The sequence below is a fragment of the Vigna unguiculata genome, chromosome 3 (genome assembly GCF_037176805.1).
Source record: "Vigna unguiculata cultivar grain cowpea cultivar isolate G323 ecotype 2 chromosome 3, ASM3717680v1, whole genome shotgun sequence".
Lineage (NCBI taxonomy): Eukaryota > Viridiplantae > Streptophyta > Magnoliopsida > Fabales > Fabaceae > Vigna > Vigna unguiculata.
In genome coordinates, this window is record NC_140794.1 from 40,426,908 (window position 1) to 40,438,016 (window position 11,109).

Genomic DNA, 11,109 nt, shown 5'->3' on the forward strand with positions numbered 1-11,109 from the left:
TTTGGAATTAATTTGTTACTTGTTATATCATTAATATACAGTTTTCTTTAAAGAAGATTGTTTTAGAAACCGTTGAATGATGTTTAGTCATACAAAGTCAGTGAGGGATGTTCATTTTATATTCATATGTTACCATCCAACTTATGCACTTAGCTTTATTGAAGGTTATATGGATGCATCAAAATAGTTATTACGACTCCTAAAAAAGAAATCTGCATTTCCTTTTTTAAAAAATTTGTAATGATTATATTTCAAAATATACTAAATTATAACACATTTTTTTTATTTATGGTATGATTTTTCGATTCATAGTATACATGTATTTGAATTCATGGTGGTGAGATGTATGTTTATTATTAAAAGTAACTGGTAGGAGTAATGTCATAATATCATATCATTTGTGAGTAATTTTATTTTCTCTATAGAAGTCAGTTTATTTACATAATTATTTAAAAAAGAAAAAAAAGTTTTACATAATTGTGCAAAATATTTTATAATCAAATATATCTAAAGTCAACTCGTGAAATAACTATAGTTTTACATAAAGAAATTTGTGTCTCAGAAAAATTATCAATATATTAATTTATATTATCTCTAACAATATAAGCACAAATTAAGATTAGAACTTCTACAAGTTACACCATTAATATTTTCTGTAACCCATCCAACATTTGGAGACGCCAAAGAATTTATATATGAGAAATACTTTTTCTCAATCTGGTAGAATATCCAAAGAAAAGATTTTAGAATTAGAATACTTCAAATAAAAATTACTCATCTTTTCATGAAAATTTATAAAATATAATTATTTTTAAATACATAGACCTAGATACGTTCCTTTGTATGCTGTCAAGTATAACGTCCTTTGTATGCTGTCAAGTATAACGTTATGTATTAGCAGTACAGAATTTACTGTCATTTGATCACAAACAGTTATGCATCATGTCATAAATTTGTGAAAGGTTGAAACTATCGTCAAGAATATTTAAAAATTAATAAATAGTAGTTTATACCCATTTGTCAAATAAATTATTGTACTTTATTTATTAAATACATGTCAATGCAAACAATTTTGATCAAATATCTAATAAATTTAAATAATTAATATTATAATATAACACACACATATGTGTTGTTATACCGGGTACTTCTTCCACTAGGGATCAATTTGCATAGGATATTGGGTCATTAATTATTAATTGAATTGATAAGACAAACTAAATTAATGACTTAACGTATGTGTTCAGAAGTAAGATAAATATTTATTTATTATATATGAAAGATATATCTTGATACCATCATAATTATTATATATATATATATTATTGATAAAGTGATAACAAAGGACAACTTAATAGATATGGTACACTAGATAATATTTTTTTTTAGTTATGCACAACAAGTGAAGAAAGTGTCAAATATTTGTTTTTTCTTGTTAAGTAGTTTAAAGTGTGTAGGAAATGAACATAACTTTCTTAGAGTGATTAGTACCAATATTCAATTTAATGTTTAAAATTGTAATTTAAGTTTGAAGTTTTTTTTTTGAGTTAATCTAGGATATCTACTTAAAGTCATTATAATAAACATTTCTCAATTTAATTCAGGACACCACAACACAATAGAGAAGTGAATTAATGTTGATTGAGGCTGGAATGAAGATATCATTAACATGTTACGGCAGAACAATCAATATAAAGTTGCATCACAAATATCTGCATTGAGAGGGACTATAGATGTGAAGATGTAGAAACTTAACCTTTATGATATCTTCTTGTATTTTTTTTGTAAATGATTTTGTAATGATATTTTTTGTGTTTTCTTTAAATGATCTTATAAAAAGGTTAAATTATCCCAAATGTTTTATTATAAATATTTTTTTTCTAAGGTTAAAATACTTCATTCGTCCATGTTTTTATTGAAAAATCTCAAATAAGTCCTAAGATTTTTTTTTAGTCTCAATTAGGTCCATATTTTTGAAAATGTGTAACAATTAGGCCTATTCCGTTAATATAGAGTTAACGGTGTTAAAGATATGCCACGTGTCAGCTTCTCATTTTCTTAATTTTTTTATTTTTTTTTATTTTTTTTTTTAATTTTTTTAATTTTTTTTTTAATTTTTTAATTTTTTTTTGAAAATTATTCATGCCACGTGTCATATCAATATTGTGTCACGTGTCAAGTCAGTAAGGTGACACGTGTCAAGTCATTGTTTGAATCTCAATTTGGTCCATATATTTGTTATTTTAATTATATTTCAGTCCACTTTTTTTTTTAATTTTCAATTTCATCATTTCCAAATTGAGATCAAATTTAAATTTTATATAAATTTTATAATGATATTTTTATTAAACATTTTAATAATATTAAGTTTATTTTATATTTTGTTTTAAAATTTTAAAATATTTATTTTAACTTGTTACAAAATTGTTTTAAATAATTTATATACAAATGTTAGAGTTGGTTTAAAATTAACAATTTTATAAATTTAAATATAAAATTTTAAAACAATTTTGTAAAAAGTTAAAATATATATTTAAAAAATTTAAAAGAAATGGACTGAAATGTAATAAAAATAACAAATATATGGACCAACTTGAGATTCAGACAATGATTTGACACGTGTCACCTTACTGACTTGACACGTGGCACAATACTGACGTGACACGTGGCATGAATAATTTTCAAAAAAAAAATTCAAAAAATTTAAAAAAATTTAAAAAAAAATTCAAAAAATTCAAAAAAAATTCAAAAAAATGTGGAGCTGACACGTGGCACATCTTTAATACCGTTAACTCTGTATTAACGGAATGGGCCTAATTGTTTATGGACCTAATTGAGACTAAAAAAAATCTTAGGACCTATTTGAGATTTTTCAACAAAAACATGAACCAAAGGAGTATTTTAACTTTTTTCTAATAAACTATTAAATTAAATGATTGCAGAGTAAATGTAGGAAAAAAGTACTGACATGAATAAATCACCACTCTATTATATCTAAATCCGACCATGGTTAAAAATATAAAGTTTGACTTGATTTTTGACTTGTTATAATCTTTATTTAATATATATATATATATATATATATATATATATATATATATATATATATATATATATATATAATTTTGGAAGATTGTTGTAGGTGACATTAGGGATGACAACGGGGCAGGTACGAGTTTCGCTATCCCATACTCATCCCCGTAAAAAAAATTCATTCTCATACCTAAACTCAACGGGTATCAAACTTTTGTCTCATCCTCATCTTCACCGGGTAACGGGTATAATCTCGTACCCATACCCATACCTATTTTCTTACTACTTCAATATTAATTTTAATTAATTTTTATAAAATAATAAAAAATTATGGTAAAGGAAACATAATATTATCAAATATTCAATATTAGAAGGATAGTTGTTTCTTCGATATCAAATACTTTAAAATAAATTATAATTGTTTACATTTTAGATTATAATACCAAATAAAATTTCATGAGAACCAAAACAATTATTAAATTTGCAAATATTAATGAAACATAGTTGATAAAATTTAAAAATATATTTTAAAAAATATCAAAGGAAAAAAATATTCAAATTAAAATATATTTTAAATGTTTGTTTACTTCAATCTTTTAAATTCTAATGAATCTCTTTTTTATACATTAATAAAAGTTATAATACATCATTTGATCAAAATGATACAAAAAACAAATAATAATCATAATAAAAGTTTAAAAAAAAATATAATTGTTTACATTTTAGATTATAATATCAAATAATATTTCATGAGAACCAACACATTTATTAAATTTACAAACATTAATGAAACCTAGTTGATAAAATTTAAAAATATTTTTTTAAAAATATAAAAGGAAAACAAATATTCAAATTAAAATATATTTTAAATGTTTGTTTTCAATCTTTTAAATTCTAATGAATCTTTTTTTTATACACTAATAAAAGTTATAATACATCATTTGATCAAAATGATACAAAAAACAAATAATAATCATAATAAAATTTTAAAATGAATTATAATTGTTTACATTTTAGATTATAATACCAAATAAAATTTCATGAGAACCAACACATTTATTAAATTTGCAAACATTAATGAAACCTAATTGATAAAATTTAAAAATATTTTTTTAAAAATATAAAAGAAAAAAATATTCAAATTAAAATATATTTTAAATGTTTGTTTACTTTGATATTTTAAATTCTAATGAATCTTTTTTTTTATACACTAATAAAAGTTATAAATCATTATTTGATCAAAATGATACAAAGAACAAATAATAATCATAATAAAAGTTTAAAATAAATTATAATTGTTTACATTTTAGATTATAATATCAAATAAAATTTCATGAGAATCAACACATTTATTAAATTTGCAAACATTAATGAAACCTAGTTGATAAAATTTAAAAATATATTTTAAAAAATATAAAAGGAAAAAAATATTCAAATCAAAATATATTTTAAATGTTTGTTTACTTCAATCTTTTAAATTCTAATGAATCTCTTTTTTATACACTAATAAAAGTTATAATACATTACTTGATCAAAATGATACAAAGAACAAATAATAATTATAATAATAAAATTTTAACATAGATCTTGTATCTTTTGAATTTCAATTATGTTGGATGGTGATAAAAAAATATTCATGACAATTACATTAAATTTTTATATTGTAGTAAATAAAAATTATTTATACAATTATAGTGAAAAAATTACAGTATGATTGATAATGAGTTAGAAAATAAAAAATAATTAGATAAAATATATCAAAATAATATTCTACATAATAAAAATAAACAACAAATAAAAATATTAAAAAATTAACAAATGTTTACAAACAATTTGAGAGACTATTGAAAGAAATCGCACAAAGAAAAAGAAATGTATAATTAAGAGTATGATAAGTTGAAAAATATCTCAGAGATGTAAGAAAACTTTTCAAATATCAACATATATACTTAATGGTTGAGAAATAACAAAAATTGTTTTAGCGAAATAAAAGAGTTTTTCAAATGAAACAAAAACTAATAATAATAAGTAAAGAATTTTTTTATATTACCTAGTAAACAAAAGGTTTGTGCTATTAAATACTTAAATTGAGAGTATTAAACATTGTCATGTAAAAGAAAAATATATAATAAATAAAAATATTAAAAAATAATAAAAATATTCAAATGTGAGACATAAATTTTTTTTAATTGACATACATCTTTGTAACAAAATTACATTAAAGTTATGATAAGTTGAAAATATAATTGAGATGCGAATGAGTTTCATGACAAACCAAAAAATTAGAAGAAATAAAAAATAATATATATATATATATATATATATATATATATATATATATATATATTTAATTAATTAATTGCGAATATTTTAATAATTTAAACGGGGACGGATATTATGACAGGGATATGTACATCCCCATACCCATCCCCATACCCAATTGAAAAAGTCGGGGATTTCTGATACACATACCCATACTCAATCAATGCAGGGGATTCCCCGTCAAAACGGGAACGAGTTCGGGCAATACCCACAGGGACGGGTTTATTTGCCATCTCTAGGTGACATCAATTGTCATGTGACATCAAGTGGTCGTGTCACAATCGAATCATGATGCTTGGGCTGTTACACTCTTAAGTAGAAGGGTTGCGCCCTGACTAATAGCTATAGCTTTTGACCTAGGGATAAGTGTTCGATCTTAACAATTGGAATCAGAGCCAAGGTTCTATTACTATTTTATATTTTATTTTTAAATAAAATAATTTTAAAATATAACTTTAGATAAAAAAATTAATTTTAAAGTACAATTCAAATAACATAGCAAATAAATTTGGGTTGCATGATCTTAACAAAAAAAATTAAATGAATTATATCGAAATATAAATTTATTATTATTTTTTAAAATAATATTAATTTCCTAATTCAAAATAAAAGGGTAAAAATGTATGAAGTGAAATTTTAAGTAATTTTTCAATAATTAGTATTTCTTTTACTAATAACTTATTTGGTAGAAGGGATAAACACAAATCTACTTTGGAAACTTGGAAAAATAAACTTATTAAGTTAGTGGAACTTGTTTATTGCTAAGGACGAGACCTCGTTTTAGCGGTAAATCTATAACAATATATAAAGAGGATTTCTTCTTTTGTGTTCACATTTCATAATACCAATTATACCCTTTATAATATAATTATTTATTAAATTTTTTAAAAATAATGGTTATTTTTATCTATTTTCTATAAAACTGTTTTTCTTTTTTTTATTCATCAACAATTAATTTTTTTATTCATTTCACTTTATTTTTAACATTTCACTTCATTTTTAATAAATATAAATTTATTTTATATATTAACTTAATAACATTATTACACTATTATCACCTACTAAGATACTATCATTCATATTTAAAAAATTATAACATAGTATGAAAACAATGTGTTTTAAATGTTCTTCTTTCCTTTGGTTTTAAGGCATTTTCAAATAAAAACTACATACTTTAACTTTATAATTTTTTTATAAGACAATAATAATACAACTCCTTTTTTTCTTTTTCCTTTTTCTATCCACAAACTCATTTATGTCTTGGAGTATAGACCTTATGAAGCTCAAACATGTTCTAAGGTAAAATGTTCGTGTATACTGTAAAACCATCTTTTTCTGCCCTAAAATTTAAAGGGGCCTAGCCCTACCTGTTGGGCCTAAGGACTGGCCCATAGGGTGTCCAAAGCCCCTAAGGCAGCCTAACCCCTCTCATTTCTGCCATTCTTGCGAAAACAGTACCTTATCCACCACAAGTGCAAGCATCCGCTGAATCCGACCAGGTTATATGTATCCGGATGAGTCGAGTTAGAGTCTAGTGTATTGCTTGAGAAAGTCATAACATGTTTGGATGATATATAAATGCTGCTTGGATTTGGTAATAGTATGTGACTGCATGATAATTTGTTTTCTACTCTAGCTTACCCTTGCTTGTTTGATTGCTTGTATGTTGTTCTTCTACTCTTGCGATGATCATCAATTTATTGATGGGAGCAGATGTGAGAGGTACTCGAGGTCAACAAGGAGGAGATGATTCCGCTGCATAGCCTGCTTGGGTTGGACTTCTTGTGTTAATTTGGGCTATTCTTTTAGGACAATGACCCATGTACTGTATGGCATGTGGGCTCCCTTTTGAAAACTTTGTCGTTGTTCCTCTATGTTTTCTTTTGACATTGTGGTGTGTCTTAGTTACTATACGAAATTGTATTTGTACTTCAGAACTGCGCTAATATATTATTCTATGTTATGTTTTTTTTTTTAATTTAGTTTATTAATTAAATGGGACGTTACATATACTCAAATAATAACTAGATATAAATTATTAATCTCGCCGATAATTTTCAGGAACGTATTCAATTTTTTTTCTTGATAATAAACTCTCATTATTTTATTACTTTCTTTATTAGAAAACTAGAATTTGCTTATTGAAAGGTCAAAATCCAAACCTCATCTTCAATAATGTTGAAAGAATGCTCGTGAACCATCACATCATTGAGAACATGTTACTTTGTAATAAATATTTCTTGGGATGTTGTGATCAAATGAACAGATAAAATGAAATTATGACAATTTGTTTTTCCGTTAAAGATAATAAATAAATTACATATATAAATATTATTCAAATTTTTCTCGATTTTGATAAAAAATATCTAAATTAATCAAACACGGGTATAAGCGTGAGTAATATTTGACTTTGTAAATCAAGTACACGGATGAAGATGTAGATATTTATATCCAATCCATCTTTGTTTTGATCGTTTATTATTTTTTCTTATAATTTACTTAACATTTATGACATCATAATTTTTTTATTGTTATTTAGCATGGAAGAAAATAAAAGATATACCCTTTTTAACATTAATATTCATATAGGTACAGGTATAAGTGTTGATACTAATTTCTTACTCATTGAGTATTGAAAAATGATAATTAACATGAACTTTACATATAAGACGAAAATACTATAAACAAACTCACTTGTTTCATTGTTATTCTACTTTTTGTTCGACATAAAGGAAACTCATATATATATATATATATATATATATATATATATATATATATATATATATATATATATATATATATATATATATATATAATATGTATATATATAAAGTCTAAACTTTGACATTTTACTAAAAGAATCAATTCAGACTAAACTTGATAGATCACATGTTACCAGGTTTTCTCTTATCTAGATTAAATATGTTTTTAAATTCTAAATTTTAACTAAAATTAAAATTTGTCTTTTTCTCGAAATTTGTTTATATTATTTAACATATGCTCAATTTAATATCAATTGAAAAATATATATAACATGTCAAAAAATTTAACGTGATTAAATTAGAATGATTATATTTATTATTTTTAAAACTTGAGAATTAAAATCTATTGAAATTTCAGACACCAGCGAATTTTAATTTTACATTTAATCCAACTTATTTTCACATCTAAAAAACTCCAAATAAATAATAATAAACTTCTTTTTTTCAGGTTGATCATGAAACAATATTCATGTATAGGCTCCTTCTTCTTCTTGCACTCCTACTATTTATTCCCGCACCTTTATGAGGTATAAAAAAGGTCAACTAAATTAACCATATAATTCATTTTCGGAGTACATAATTTAGAAATGATATTATAGAAATAACTTGCCAATTCTATAATCTGAAAATTAAAATTAAGATTATAGATTCTTTTAGTGGGGCTTCTGCTCTTGAATTAAACAATCGGGAAAGTCAATATATTGTGCAATCCATAATACTATAATTGCCTCTACATTATATGATATGTAACTTCACTGTATTATGGATCATTCAATATAGGAATTTTTTAGATTACATAATTTGAAATAATTAAAAAAATCAAATGTCACCTCCACAATTGCTCAAATTCTTTAAAAAACAAAATAAAAATATATTTAAAAGAGTTAACTAACTTTAATACTTATAAAACCTTTATCTCCAACAATACTCTGTCAAAAATTCAATGTGTATAAAGAAAGAACTCACAAATAGGGATGTCAAAAAAATCCGTACCCGCGAGTATCCGTGGATAAAACCCGCAACGGGTAGGAAATGGATATTAAAAATGGATACCCGCTACCCGCGGGTATGGATATTTTTTATACCCGCATGTTAACGGGGCAGGTACGGGTATCATAGTATCCGTACCCGTGGATACCCGTACCCGCTAAACTTTACCTTATATATATATATATATATATATATATATATATAAATATATATATATATATATATATATATATATATATATATATATATATATATATTAGCAAACAACATTATGAGTCTTCATCTAATAATGGTGATCAGATTCTTATCCCACAAATGAATAAATTACTTCCATATACTGTGGAGGTATTAATGTGTCTCTAAGACTGGTTATGGACCAACATGGAAGGTAATGAAATTAATACTTTTACTTAGATATTTTATTTTAATTAAGTGATTGTTAGAAATTTTTACTGAACTTCTTATGTTTTAAGGCTCTTCTAGAGTAAAATTGGACAACATGAAACTTTATATAATGTTGCAAGAGGTGGACATTGATGAAGTTAGTAATTTCTTTAATACTTTATTCAAAATAAACTACCATATAAATTGGTAGTGATTTTTTATTTGTTTATTTTTCAAGAATCAATCGGAGAAAGGGGACTTGTTGATCTAAGCACTAATTATGGTTAAATTAACCTTTTTTAAAATATTTTTGTAAATACCCGCGGATACCCGTGAATACCCGCAAATATGAAAAAAATAGACGAGTACCCGCATAATGGATACCCGACGGATATGGATACGAGACAAATATTTATCCAGCGGATAGGATACGGGGAGCTACTACCCGTACCCTACCCGTCCCGTTGACATCCCTACTCACAAATAAGGACATTGGAGACACCGATAGATATTTTAAAACAAAAAGGCTAAAATGGATATTTTAAAAATATTAGGGGTGTGAAAGAAGGAATTACGGGGTGGAGGAAGAAATAAACCACATACAGTAATGAGAGAGTTCACTTGCGAGAAAGCTGAATTTTTGCCCACATTTCTTAGCATCAAAGAGAGCAACCGAAGTTAAATATTTGATTTAATAATTCTACTCTTCATCACAATGATCTGAGCCACATAACACAATTATGTTATGTGTGTGCATAATACGCAAAATATATAAGTATTTAATACAAAAGTCTTATAAAACTTTATTTTAAAAGTATTTTTCTTTAACTCATTGAAAAGAAAATAATTTCTTTAAAAATATGATATTAACAAAGTGCTGCACAAAAAATTGGGAAAAAAACTCCATGCTTAACATCAGAATCAATTTTTAATTATCAAAAACGTAAAACGAATTCCGTTTGCAGTTTGCGAGCAAGGTTTTTTTTTCAAGTTAAAAATGGCGGCGACAAAACGACACAGAATATTTCAATGGTCAAACCTTGGAAAAATTAATGGCCAAAAGCGGAAGTTCTTTTTTTTTTTTGTTGAAAAACTAAGATATATTTATTTCAAACTATAAGCTTTATTTTAGTAAGTTAAAATATATTTTTGGTATATTTCAGTTAAAGTAACTAAAATATCGTCCAGTAGAAGTATGAATTTTCAGTTTTTATTATTAAAAAATATAACATTAGATTAAATATATTTTTAGTTAAAATTTTAAAATTAAATTAAAGTTTATTTCTGTTTTAAGCTTTGATATAATTTATTTTTGACTTCGTTGCATATTTAAACTTAAATATGAGTCATTTAATATCATTTTAAGGTTTAGGATTAAAATATATCAATTTAAGACGTGATAAATTATAATTTTAGACTATAAACATTTTTAATTCTAAAATTATTTAAACAATTTTAGTTCCTTAAACATTTGCGTTTCTTTCTTAGGATCTGATATTAAAAGAGATAATTCTATATTATGATCCACTTTCAAGTTAATAAATCAAAGTTATGAAATAATAAAAATTACGCAATTATAATACATAAATAATCCAATTTATAATATTAAATTGAA